Source organism: Ambystoma mexicanum, chromosome 9, assembly GCF_040938575.1.
Source record: "Ambystoma mexicanum isolate Mex_15411 chromosome 9, UKY_AmexF1_1, whole genome shotgun sequence".
Taxonomy (NCBI): Eukaryota; Metazoa; Chordata; class Amphibia; order Caudata; family Ambystomatidae; genus Ambystoma; species Ambystoma mexicanum.
This window is the reverse complement of record NC_090931.1, coordinates 407,484,587-407,499,627: the sequence shown is the minus strand read 5'-3', so window position 1 is coordinate 407,499,627 and position 15,041 is coordinate 407,484,587.

The following is a 15,041-nucleotide window of genomic DNA, read 5'->3' as shown; positions in this document are numbered from 1 at the left end:
AACTGCTCCAGTGCTATTTCTAATAGGGTTACAGGAATTACTGGTTTACCAGTGCTGTCTTGTCACCACAAGATGTCAGAGGGGTTTAAAGAACACCCTTGATGTTTCCAAAGGTTCTTTTCTTCAAGTGGTGCCTTCCCTTAGAGTTCCATTAGCTGTGTTTGTCCCAGATTACTGTAACTCTCAGGTGCAATCCGTGCAACCATCATTCTCTCAGTGGTATGAATGACTTCCACCTCCATGATCATCTCGCTTTTGGATGCCATACGCTTGGCTTCCGTGTCAGCTGCTTGATTTCTGCGTGAGATAAAATATGTCCCTTTTGTGTGGGCGGTGCATTTCACGACCGCTATGCCCACTGGGAGCTGTAGTGCCTTCATCAGCCTGTCCAATAAGGCTGTGTGCTGCACTTGTGTGCGGTCTGCTCGGAGGTAGCCCCTCCTTTTCCAGCACGCTAAGCCTGTGTGCACTTTTGACATCACATAGGCAGAGTCACTGTACACCGTTACTTCCTGGTCTGCATGATTATCAATGCCAATAATTCTGCAGCCTGTGCTGAATAGTGAGATGGTATTCGTGCACTAAGGATCAGAATTCTCCACTTGCTGTGTGCTTCATTATAGCAACACCTGTATATCTGTGTCCGTCACTTTGATTGATCCTCGCAGAACCGTCAATAAAGACGATCTCTCCCTCTGCCAAGGCATTCTCTTTCACCCTGGGAATTTCATCATAGAATTCTTCATAGTTCGAACAGTCATGTATTGGCTCTCCTTCAGTGACTGGCACTGCTATAAATGTAGCTGGGTTCACTATCTTACATCGGACTACCTTAATCAATGGATTCGATATGATTACTTCATAAGCAGAAGCACTCTGAGATGTCAGTGTGCCCTTTGGTTTTTCTAGAATAGCAAATAGTGAGTGCTCGACGTACAACATCATGGAGCATCCCATCACAATGGTTGCAGCCTTCTCTACGGTGAACGTTGCGGCAGCTAAACTTTGTTCACACGGGAAAAGACCTCTCATTACTGGGTCAAAATGTCCACTGTAGTGTGCCAGGGGCTTGTACCGAATGTGGTTCTCTGCATGAGTACTGCCATCATAACGCTGTCATTTGTGTGTGAAAACAGGTACAATTCCTCTGCATAATTGGGAATCCCTAGAACTGGTGCTGTGCAAATGTTTTTTTTAAGTTCAGCAAATCCTTCCTCCATGGTCTCAGAACATTCAATCTTTTCTTTTGTCACTTGGGCCTTCTTTAGGGCTTGAAGTAAAGGCTTAGTGTAAGAGCTATAGTCGAAGATCCATGCTCTGACATAGTTGCATAGGCTTAAAAAACTTTGCATCTGTTTTATCGTGTGTGGCTTAGCCGTGTTCAGTATGGATTCAGCCCTTTCTGGGGTCACTCTCTCTCCCTCATGTGAGATCAGCTGGCCTATGTACAACACTTCTTGTTGACAATATTGTAACTTCTCCTTGTCAACCTTATATCCTTTCTCAGCCAGTATAGTCAATAGCTGAACAGAATTGTGCCTGTATTGCTCTTCTGTTGTGCTGCAAATTAAGATGTCATCCAAATATTGCAGGACAACACTTTTTAGTGCAATATTGCTCAAGTCCATCTGCCGGATGGAGACTCACAATACCCCTGCGGTAGCCTTGTGCTTTTCAGACACATCTGTCTGAATGTAAATTACATCAGATCTTGTGAGTCACAGTGCAACCCGATTGAGAAAAATGCATTTTTCAAGGCAATCACCGTGAAATATTTTGCCTCAATGGGTATATTACATAGAATTGTAGACGGGTTAGGGACTAGAGGGAACTCGGCCTCAACAATATAATTTATTGGCCTCAGATCTTGGATTAAACGCCAAGACATTCCCTTTGATTTTTTGATCGGATAAACCACGGTATTGCATGATGACTCTGACGTCACTAAGATGCCTTGCTCCATCATTGCAGAAATTGTCTTAAAAATCCCCTCATCTGCCTCTCTGGACATGGGATATTGTCGTGCTTTTGGTAGAATTGCTCCTGGTTTCAGTTTTATCTTCACTTTCCCAACCCCTTTCAAGTGGACTACGTCACAGGGTCCTGTAGTCCGCACTGAGACAGGCACCTGGGCCATGTCGTCATCAAAGTATTCAGGACGGTTTTGTGCCAACAACATTCTCTGAGGCACTTAATTTTTGATCATTTTTACCTAAAAGGTGAGACTCACTTCCACCATTGTCTCTCCCATATCTGCTTGTTCTTCAAACAGATTGTCATGGGTGACGTCAGTCAATCGATATCCTTCTTCAATGGAGATTACTGCACAGCATTGTCGGCCCTCATCATCATAACCATCACTCAAGGCCATTCTCCCTCGTACTGCAGCTGTGTGTATTATCTAGGGAAATACTTGTCCCTGTTCCTCATGCATCGGTATTCTTGGTCTGAAAAGGAATTCATCAGGGTTCTCATGATTCTGTCTGCAAGGCCTGGCAGTCCTGCCATAAGCACAGGCATACCAAGTGCAAATATTTCTGGCTCTAATGGTATAGCCCTTATGGCTGTGTGCCCCGCATATGCTCTGATCATTCCGCATACATTTGAATAGTTCATTCCTGGAGTAGAACATACAATGCCCTCCTCCGTGAACAAGATTGTCATGTTTAACTTTGTCATTAAATCTCGACCCACAATGTTTACTCGGGTCTGACGTGAATATAGTAAAAGCACATTCATTACACATTCTCTGATAGAGACTGGAAGTGCATTTGTGAAGCGAACACCAATTTTAGCTCCTGTAAAGCTCTGAGTATTTATGGCCTTGCTGGACAAGGAAAACTTCCCTGCACGTATGCACGAGCGTGTTGCATCTGTGTCAACTAGGAAGGAATATTCTTTATCCCCTATAATGACATCCACCCTAGGTTCCCTGTGAGGGTCTGGGGCTCACTGATAGGATATAACACATCAGGGTTCCTAGTGAGCTGCCCTGGTCCATATACAAATTTGGCCCACTGTGTGCTGGTGGATTTCCCCCATTCCCATTGTTACTTCCCATTTCAGGGTTTGTGGTCTGTCCTGTGCTCATCGTCTGTAACAGTTGCATCGGTGCCTGTTGGGATTGTCCTTGTGGAAAATTCACCATATTCTGAGGTTGCATGCCTTGTTTCGCTCCTGGCGCTTGTTGTTGCACTGTGTGATTTTGTGCAACACCCTGCTGTAAAACTGCAGGTGGATTCACCGTGCTTGCTCTTGTTCCTTGGCCGTTCTGCATCATGCCTTGGTTTCTACATGTGTGCGCTAAGTGCCCTGTCATCCCACACAACCCACATACTGGCAGTGTTCTGAACATTTGCCCATTTGACATCTTGATTGCCATTTTGCTGATTCTGGAAACCTCCTTGGTTATTCTGAAAGCCTCCCTGATTGTTTTGCCATCCTCTTCCCCTAAATCCTCTCCCCCGTGGGTAAAACCCAGAATTGCCCTGATTATTCTGCTGTTGATTATTAACCTGCTGCATGCTTGATTCAGCAGCGCTAGTTATCATGGCTCCCTCAAGAGCATATTTTGACAATTTCTTCTACACCAATTTCGCTTCCTCACCCTTTCGAGCAGCTTCCTTTTTGCGATTCTTTTCTTGTAGTAGTCTGTAATAGTGTATGATGGTCAGCTGTATTTCTGCCCAAGGTTTAGCCTCAATTCCTACCAATTTCTTGAGCTTTTTCTGTACCGGCTCCGGCAGCCCTTGGCACAATGTATGGTAGAACACACGTATAGATTTCATCCAACATTCATGAGACATGAGCACCCATGCGTCTTGAAAATTCTGTATATAAATGAACAGATCCTCAGACTCTTTCTTTTATCGTGTCATTATAGCTCCCATGTCACAAGTGTCTGGGTAAAGCACTTGTAGCGCCTTCCATGATGCGGCTCTACAATTGTTAAATGGGGCTCCGTCATGCGCGGTATTAATTGTGGTTACACAAGGGTAGCCTGCCCGTGTCCACACATCATCTGCTCTGTCACCAAGTATGGCAATTTCCGCATCATCGCCTTCCTGGTAGGGACCTAAGTCTGTCCACATAGACAACCCCTCTGACCGTGAGATACTTCTTCATGTCGGTCTGACTGCGTGGCTGACTCTGCTGACCTCGGTGCAGACTCGCTACTGTCTGACCATCTTATTCCCTTTTCCCTTGGGAGTTGTCTTTCGCTCCGTCTCTCTTCCTCATTTTCCTCGCGCTCCTCCCTTTCTGAGTCGGACATTGTCGTCCCCAATTCGTGCAACTTCTTGTATCTTCTTGGTTCCTACTTATTTCTAATCTATCCAGGGATAATTCCCTATTCCCACTACTTCTTCAGGTGACATCCTCAGTGTCGTAGAGCGGGATGCTCTCCAGGCGCTCATCTCACCCCCCGCTACCCCAGGGTGTTTGTTCCAGCCCCATTTCATCAAATGTTCTATTTATCGTTTCTCCGATGCTTCTGGTGTTGAAGTCATCTTCCATATTCGCCCTAGGTGTGCCTGGTACTGAATCGTGCGCAGGAAAGAATTCTTCTATATCTTCACAATTTACTACAGGATCAGGTTTTTAACCTCTCTCCCCAGATATTCAAGATCGCATGCTCTCTGTCTTCTCTTACGTTCTACATCATCATCAAATTCTTTGTGTTTCCTTGCCTCTTCTCTGACTCTATCTTCTTCCTTTTTCTTTTCATTTCTTCGTTCATCTGCCCTTCGAATTTCCTCATCTCGTCATCTCTTTATTCTTTTCTCTCATATTCTTTGTTCTTCCTCTAACCTTTGGTGCTCCTGTCTGTCGTGATCTGCTCTAGGTTTGCGATCAACCTGTCTTTCTTGCTCTTCGCGATATAGCTGTTCTCGCCTTTGTCTGTCTTTCTTTCTCATTCTTTCATTTCTTAACTCCTTCTCTTTCCCTTTTCTCTGTACATCATCTAACCTCTCCTTTTGTCTTACGTCATCAATGCCTTTGCCATCAATATTCAATAAAATTTGCCCTCCCATCCATTTGTCTTTTGCGAATGCTATCCCATCAGTTCCCTCTTTGTTTCCCTTCCATCATTTGCCTTCTCTCTCTTTGTGAGGAGATGCGCTTGTCTGTGCTTGATCCCTTCTTTCGTCATTGTGTCTCCCCTTGTCTCGTGGGACTGTGTAAGTAATATCCTAATCCTTATCTTTCCCTTGATTTTCGTCACTACTTTGCGTAGGTGACTCATATGCAGGGTTGCTATACCCCGTGGCTGCTTTAAGTTCTCTCAGAGGGTATAATCCCTCATATTCACTTTCTTCAACTTTTGTTTCAGATGAAGCGGGTGGCGTGGTAGGCGTCTCACCCCCCTCTGTGCATACGTTAAGTATCCAATCTATTGGCGGCTCCTCTCCCTTTTCTTGTTCACACATTTTCCAAAGTTCTAAAATAGCTAGGCGTTTGTCTAGCTTTTTTCCCGTGGAGGTGGCATACAATATGAGGTCATGTGTTGCAAGACAGCTTTAGATAAGGACCCACCTTGTGGCCATGGCATAAACATTTTGTGGGCATTTCCCTTAACCCACTTTCTACTATATTTCTTCAGTTTGGGTGCGTGTTTTGGCAACTGTTTACATAAGTGTGTCAATGGAGTTATGTCTTCCATGCTTAAATCTGTTCCCTTTCCTCTTATATAACACTTGTCAACATCAATTCATATGCGATATTATCTCAGCTATTCAATCGTGTAAAATTTAAATCAGTTTTCTCAAGGACATTTTTCGATATATGACATCACAACAAAAAACATGTAAGATAGATGCTTAACAGACTAGACGAACACCAGCTCATCACAGGTATCTCTGCCTCTAATGATTACCCCTTCATGGAGTTTAAACGTACCCCTTTCGCAGCGTCTTTAATCGTTGTGGTAGTCTAATTGTTCCCCTTTCTCTGGGACTATGGATACATGTTTCTTCTAGTCGCTTGTATTAAAAGCATAGGAATAAGGCAAATCCTCTCACTTCTCAGGCGTCTTCCCCGGTAACCTCTCTCTTCTCGGGTGTCCTCCCCGATAACCTTTATTTGCTTATCCTCGAGTCACTATCCCCTTTTATATATACATTCTTCTCCACTTCTAACTATATTTTGTTTTCCCACCTCCCTCCGTTACCTTTTCCCTTTACTTGTTCTAAAGCATGCACTTTTGCCGAAACACTCATATTCCACTCTGGACCCTCGGGATCACCGCCTTCGTTACTGCCTTCTTCGGCTTTTCACCCGCTCAGCTGCCCATAGGAATGGGAAGGGATAATGTGAGGAACACAGGTCCCTTCAGACACTGGTTTGCAGTTTTTCTTATATTACCACTGTCTACCGGGAGCTTCAGGGTCTACTCGGCCGAATGGAAAAGGACTTGTGATATTGCCGAAGACCTAGAGTTACTTTATGTCGATGGTCAATGGGTGTCTTATTCTAATCGATAATTGATGACCAACCATCTCTGCTACCAAGTGTACTCCAGAGACCCCCCGGCTGGCCCATAGAGCCGAGGTTTGTTCCAAAGTACTTTAAGAAGAGAAAGCTGCACCCTTGAGATGGATGGGGGTGCAGATGTATTACTCCAACACCAATCAATAAGGACAACTCAATGGTTTGACAAAGGGAGTCCATTTAATGACAAGTACAAAAAACAGGGAGTCATGGAAATCAGCAGTGATGTGATCGCCCGTCTCGCTTCAACTCCAACAAACTTCATACAAGTTGTAACATTTATACTCAAAACTCGTCATAGTTAACGTGTAACACTCAAAAAAAGATAACATTAATATAGGTACTATATCTATATATGGTAACAGAGTGAGGGGATTGGGTAAACACTGTCAGGTGGGCATCTAATGACTACTGAAAAGGTCACAAAAAGTATGATGTATGACGTCTCATTGGTTCTCCTAACTATAGGACCCTAGATTATTTGGTTCATTGTGATTGGGTTGGCACCAACCCCAAGCATATTCCTCCACTTCGCTTAGCAGCGCACAGAGCGGTCGGCCAGGTGCGGGGTGCCCCTTAGTTATCCGGTCTTTATCCAATTAAGGTTACAATCAATCATCGCTTCAGCAACTATGTGTTAACTATGTGTTAATTATTTCACTGTGGTTGTCCTCGAAACTGCATCTTCTGTCTGGAAAAGTTCTGATATCTCTGTCTGGGAGGATGCCAAGCTTAGGTGTGAACCAGTGCTTCTTCTCTCTCTGCTGGTCACATGCTTCCCACACTGTGAATTTGTCTAGTTTCTCCCAATTTGCGTATTTGATTCTTATTTAGCTTGCCTCCTTCCTACGCCTCCTTATCCTGACCTTTCAGAAACAGGATATTCTGTTCTTAAGTTTCATTTATATGTAGCTACTGTTCATTCCTTCTATTGGTATGACCTTGGGTCTCCTGGCACGAGTTGCATCTGCCGAGTATGATTCAGCCTCTCTCCTCGTGTTGCTAGAATATGAATCTTCTTGCATTTGGCCTTTAGTAACCTGGGTTGGTTCTGCTTTTGTGCAAAGTGGAATATACTTATACTAAAGTACTTTGTTTGAGGTAGATTTATGTCTAATGGTGCTTGCCGCACTATTCTTCTACTTAGCATAGCAAGCCACACTGTTTTCTTAGCTTTCTTGCGGTTCCAAGCATATTTGCAGGTGTAAAGTGGTTGAATATCTTCATCTTGCTTACAGCTTGAACTTCTTTGCATTTCAACATTGTTCTTCCACTTTAGGTTCACAATATCTTATTCACAGCGTTTCGTCTCTTTGTATCATTCTCGGGTCATCATTTCTTCTCTCTATGAGTCTGTCCAGGTCCCTGTGACATCAACATTCGTCTTCCATTCAAACCTTTTTGGTTTCTTCCAGGACAGTACTCTGGGTATTGGTACTTCAGTAGGCCTTGCTCTTCTAATAGGTACTTGGAAGAGCCCTACTGCGGCTCTCTGCTGGTTTATCTGCTTGTCAGACGTCACATATTTTGGTGTAAACGTTCCTGGTACTTCAAAATGGGCAACTGGAGTGCAGGCTTTATTTGGGACCTCCTCTACACCGGGGTCCGCAAATACGCTGGGGTGCAGACAGGGTATGCGTGGCCCTTTCCATGCAATTTGGCTGGTGCGAGTGGGGTACGCGCACATTTTTCAGGCAATTACAATGGGGGGGCTGTGTGCCTTGCACCGTATTAGGCAGTTCACTGGCTTTTACCTGCGCACAGGGGCATGCTGGTGGTATTATTGGCATTTATTATTCGGAGAATGGATATGGCCATTTTCATAATTTAAGAGCAATGCATCTGTGAATGTTTGGATTTGCGAACCATGATTTTTTGACAGAGATGGAGTAGTTTCATAGAACTGAGTTAAGACATTTGTGGAAGAGAGGCAATGTTCTACCTCCCAGAAAATGGCTACCACCACATAATATTAATTTTAAAGCAGTGCAGATGATATACTCATACATATGTAACCCATAACATCCTTTCAAGTACGTGTTTAAAAGTAGAAAGTGTCAGTAGTATTCTAAAGTATTTGGACATGTGAGTAATCCTGAGGAAACTGCCCTATACTTGATGCTGGGTCAAGAGCCTGTAGAAGAAAATGGAAATGGAGATTGACTGAGTCAGCGTATATGTGTGTTGAACATAAATTATTCGGCTATACAACCAAAAAAGCAGCATTACAATACATATTGCACATACAATTATCAAACAATAAAGAGTTCAACAATGTCATATCATGTTTATTAAAACTAGATCCAGCGTTAATGATTTCATTCAGCGAATTAAGAATTACAATTTTACCACACCAATCTAAAAATGCTTGATCTTCTTAGCCAAGCTCTTAAAACGTACTTCAAGATAAAATATTAATTCAAATCATTTGTAGTTTTACAAAAAATTACAGATACAATTGGCAGTCTAACATCCCTTGACCCATAAAGTGGCAGCAAATAAATGTTCCCTCAAATCCTTGTAACCTGACCAAAACAGTAAAACATGCATTGTTGTTTCTTCAGGAAATCCACATACCTTGCATTGACAGTGATTAAGACATGGCCTTATTGCTGTAAATGTGGCCAATTTAAATTCATTGTTTTTACCGGCACGGCTACCGTTGGACTCATAATGAGGCCCAGTGTGTTATACAGTATACTAAAACATCATGCAAGAGGCAATGGGCCTCATTATGAATTTGGCGATAGCCATGCCCCTAATAAGGGCACGGCTACTGCCAAATCGCTACCGGCACCCGCAAATGGGCCATTACCGGCCCATTACGAGTGGAATGGGTCGGTAATTGCCCATTTGTGGGTGCCGGTATGGCCGGGCTCCCGATCCCCATTCTGCCCCATAGGTCTGAATGGGGGTCGGGAGCATGGTTGTACCAGCACTGTTAACCGCGGTGCTGGTGCAATCACAAGTTCTGCTCGCAGGTGCCTCTATGCACGCCCGGTCTGACCAGGCATGCAGAGCGGCACTGGCAAGCAGAACTCGAAATGTGGTGGTACGGTAACAACGGTGCCGGTAGCACTATGGGCGCTGTTGTTGCCTTAACGCCACATTCGTAATGAGGCCGAATATGTTTAAGACAGGATGCAGTAATATAAACTACATATCAATATTTTCAAATACACTTTTAGTCTAGGGTATCTGTAGGGGATATCCCTGATCTGGATTGGGACTGCAGCACTGTATTGGTTAAATTGGTTAACTGTTTGAGATACCCAGCACATATCTAAACTGTAACTCCCCCCACTATAGATTTAAACATATTTATGTAAATATGTCACCAGGTTTTGTCAGAGATTTCTTGCATTAACTACACATTCAAGTAATTTTCTATCATTTCTCAATATATTCCTACCCCGAGGAGAATACAATTCTCTATAAACATATTGGCTGAGGGAGAAGTCATTGACGATGGATAATGGCCCACCATCAAGTTATGACTGAGGTGAAGTAAATGGACAAGAAGATTTAATTCATTACAATTATTTATTTTTATTGGACATTTGTATGGCGCCTATACACAAATGTGTTTTTATTTTATAGTATTTGAATGGCAAGGTTGTCTTCATACGTTAAGCATTTATTTGAAAAGGTCAGTGCCAACATCCTTGGATGCCTCTCTCAAAGGTGCTCTTAATCTACTTTTAATAACAAAAAAACACAGTAACCCTCCACACACAACCGGAGTTCGAACAGAGTGCCTGTGTCTCCTGGCTACACTCTACGTGTCCTCCTTGCTTGTCCTCCTTGCTTGTTGGATACTCGCCGGCAATGTTACACTAATAAATCCACCAATTGTAAAATCTATGTTGGCGTTAGGCCATGTCCCCTTGTCTATTTAGACATAGGTCCGAGCGCATCCGCGTGTGCGCACCCGGAGTGCCAAGAGAGTCCCTGTGACACCTGGCTACGCTCTACACGTTCTCCATGCTTGTTGGATCCTCGCTGGTAGCGTTACACTGATAGTACGTGGACTTCTTCAATAGCATTTCATGTGGACATTCAGGTTTGTTCGAGTGAAGTACCAAGTTCTAACACTATTTATCATTACTGATTACACCAATTGAATTATACAATCTATATCAGTCTGGGTGACTCAATTTCTCAATTACAATCATTAAAACCTCCCTGCAAGCCAAAGAAAGGCTCTTTTGTTGGTATCTTGGAATTCAAGGGGCTCACTTTTGTAATTCTTTGGAATTCTGTAATATTCTCTCCAATTGTTCAATCTTCTTTATCCAAGCAACATGGATAACAGATACTTGTGTATTCGATGGTTTTACAGTATATATTAAACCCGCAATAAAGGGTCAGAGGGGACGCCCCTCTGAAGGCTTGCTAAACATAATTAAGATAGGTGTTAATTTGATAGTAAGAAAAACAAGTACTACTGTGAGTTGCTGCTTCGCCCTTTTGCTCGAGTTAAAACAAAATGTGTCCACCATGAGTATTTTACTTATTAACATCTACTGGAATCCTCAATTGGATTTAAAAGAGCCTCTTGAATCACTGAACTCATTTCTGGCTTGCAGATAATCACTGTAGGAGATTTGAATGCAGAAATCAAAGGGGCAGGGGCAAATGGGGTATTTGGCTAAAACGATTTTGGGCTGCTCACCACAGTGATTGAGCATAATAAAACTCATTTTGTGGGGGATCCCCCCAGAGGATACAGAAAGAAATTACATGGTCAGTTTTGGAACAACTTTTTTTTAGCTGTGGTCTGTTCCAAGTAAATGACCTTTTGAATACTCTTGCCAGTCCAGCTACTTGGTCGGATGGTTCCCGGTCTTTAACGATAGACTATACCTTTGTATCGAGGCACTTGATAGACATGGTCACCGGGTTCAGTCTGTGCAGTATCACCTGCAGCGATCATCTTATGTTAGAAACTACGTTTTTGTTGATGCTTGGGAATCAGTGGAAGGAGGTTTATTGTCAACTCCTGATGGTTAATAATGCCAAAACAAGAATTACATGGCATATGGGAAACATAAGGAATTGTAATAATGTTTTCCTCCTTGATTTTAACACCAGTATGCTGGATACTAAACTATTTCGATGCTCCGACGATCAATTCTGTGATTATGTGGAGATGCTGATAACGAAATCTGTCAAGGGAGTGGCCGTGACCCAAAGCCAAGCCCTTCGCCCACATTCTTATGATAGCTGCACTCAGGCTCACAAAAGGCATACATGTAAAAAATGTGAGGGATATTTTAAATTCTGCAGCCAGAGTCTAAATATCTGGAAGTTAGAAAGGTAAGGAGCTAATCTAAAAATTGTGTAAGGGGCCATAGAGCATCTCTATACCAGTCGGACAGTGAGTTAATGTGCCGTGCACTTAAAGATGGGTCATCAAGACAATTTTGGATCATGATTATTTCTATGGAAGTTTCACAAAACTCTATCCAAACAATGGTGATTTCAGAAGAAAAATGGAAGGGCCATTTTGAGTTACAAAATGTAGGGACAAGACAGGAAGTGGGGATCCCTGAAGGGACTTTAGAAGGATTAATTAGGTGTCCTTGGGATTTTCCGTTCTCCATTCAGGGGATCAAAAATCGCATTGGCAAAGCCAGTATGTCTAGAGTGGCAGGCCCTAACCAACTGTCTAATGTGATGCTGAAAGACATTACAGAGTTGTGGGCAAAAGCCCTTTACATTTTGTTCACCGATATGATTGGAACCAGGTCGATACCCCTTTCTTGGGATATTTCATATATTGTTCCAATCTTCAAAAAGGGGGATCGATCTTGCACCTCCAATTATCACCCCATAGCGCCATTAGATGCTGATTCGAACATCTTTGCGGGTTTGATACTGGAACATATCGAGGTATGGGCTGAAACCCATAATATTATGTCACCACTACAAATTGGGTTTAGGCAGCTTGTGGGGACTGATGCCGGTGGTGTACATTTGACAATTTTGCAGGAGAAGGCGTGGATGATAAATAGCCCACCTACCTATATTGCGGCTATGGATCTTACCTGTGCCTTTGATTTAGTTAATCAAAACGTATTATGGAGGAAATTAACTGACCTATGCTTTCCACCTGGTCTCATCTCAATTTTGATTCATCTGCTCCAAGGGTCTATGGTCCAAGTAAGGCTCAAAGAGAAGGTGTATTATCCTGCCCAATTAGTATTACTAATGGACTCAGACATGGATGCATCTTCACCCCTACGCTTTTTAATTTGTGCATGTCCGATGCAGGGAGATGTTTGGAAAAGGCTGCTTTTGTGTCCCCAAAAATCGATGGGACCAAAATATGTTGGGTCGCTTATGCTGATGACTAGCTGCTCCTTGACTATACCCCTAAAGGCCTACAACAATTGCTTAATGCCTTGGAAGATTACACTTCATGGAATATCCTAGAAATTAACGTTCTTAAATCTATTATAATGAGGCTGTGTGGGAGAACTTCAGCTTTGAGTTCTAAGTGGTGTTTGAACAGTGAGTAACTGGTGTGTAGAGTGTCCATGACTTATTTGGTGTTTCCGATTTTTCAGAATGCAAAAAAACTGCAAAATTGCCAATTTCTTGAAGCGATGTTAAACAAATCAATGGTCCCGATGAAAAAGGTAGACTATAAGTATGGGAAGTTTTCTTTAATTCACCTTCTCCACTTTTATAGAACTAAGGTTATTCCTAAAATATGTTATGGTCTGGAGCAAGGTTTGAACTTGGCAAGTACGAAGCGAAGATTTGGAGATCCATCTTTTACTGTATGCCCAAAACAGTTTCATATGTAGAAATACGTTACGAGTTGGGCCTACAGTCTATGGTTAGCCTGATATAGTGGCAAAAACTATCTCTCGCATGAAAATCTTAGTAGGTCAAAGGGTGACAATATATGCAATCTTGGGGAATGGCCTCTGGTCACATTCCCAGGAGGCGGCCTTCATGTCTACACTGTATGGGGAATGCATTGACATCCCCGGTAGACTAAGACTTAATATGGACTTTCTTATTTGCAGCCGCTCCAAAGTTATAAAGCTATTACAGTGTAGTGACTAGGCTAATACTGTGCAGGATGTGCTCAACACCAAGCTATGTCCACAATGGTCTCTCACTATAAAAAATTGGGTAACCGTGAGTCTTATCTTGTACAGTTCCAGATAAAAGACAGCAGAGTGACTATATGCGGTTTCGTTTTACTGTCCTTATGATAGGGGAGATTAGGGTCATAAGATGTGGGATAGGTGCTGCATCATTCAAGTGCCGACTTTGTCTTCTTACTGACTGTATAGAAACATTGAGACATGTAGTAACAGATTGTTCAGCGCTAAGACAAGTATGAATATGCCTCTTCAATAAACATGTGAGGAACACTGAAAGAGTTGATCTTGATCTGCTTTGGTGCGAGATGTTACATAATGGCTCTGTATCACTGACACTTGATGTGGTTAAGTTTTTAACTGAAGTATGCAAACTACTGTAATGTGTGTTAATTTGTTACTGAGGAATATGTAATTTCTGTAAACTCTATCTTTCTGATGTAATAATGTGTGAATTTTAATCTTATTTTGATGGACTGTGCTCATAAAGTTGTACTAAAATTAAGATAAACTGATATTAATTGAATTTACGACTGAAATGTAATCCACATGGACATTTGAACAATTTGCAATTGACATATAAATAGGCACACCATTGCATAAACCTGGGCCTACTTTCTTTTCGTAAATCAGTTTTATGTATTTAACTATTCATGTATGTATGATTATGTTTTAATGTTTCTTCTATCCTTTGTGAAGTATTATGTAATATTCTTTTTTTCATTACCTTCCTCATCAACATGTTATAATTGAAATTGATTTGTAAAGGTTATATATTTAACGAAAACAAATTAAAAAAAAATGGTAACCATCCACATCAAAATATCTGTGTCTTGTCCCTTGTCATGCGGCTGTCAGGAACAGCTGGGGTGGCTCTTGCCACGTATACACGTCATCAGGACAGAGTCGCAGCATTGAGTCAAAAAAAGACAAAGACAGAAAGAGAGACAGAAAGAGATCAGAAAGAGAGAGAGAGAGTGAGAGAGCCAGATCACTGAATGCTATGTCGTTTAGATCTAATACTGTTTTTATTTATTCTATTCTCTGTGAAATATGTGAACACCTCTTTCAGTACATTTTTCATATTAGTAAAGTTAACACAGTCTCCAAACATTGAGTACATCCTCGGTCAGCATTACTTTGCACACCAAGCATTGACATACATTGAGATTGATTAAGAACTTAAAGCGTATGAACCATCTTCTGAATTGCTCTATATGTTCCCCTAATAAATTGACCTGATTTCATTGCCAATACATAGGCAGCAACTCAGGGGCGTTGCTAGGGGGGGTAAGGGGGCTATAGCCCCTGATCTTTTGGTTGTAGCCCCTGATAGAATCTCAGGAACTATAGCCAAAAGACTAGCTAGCCCCCATTCCCAACAGTTCCGAGATCAGCTTAGCCCTGGGTCTTTTCCAGACCTAGCAACTC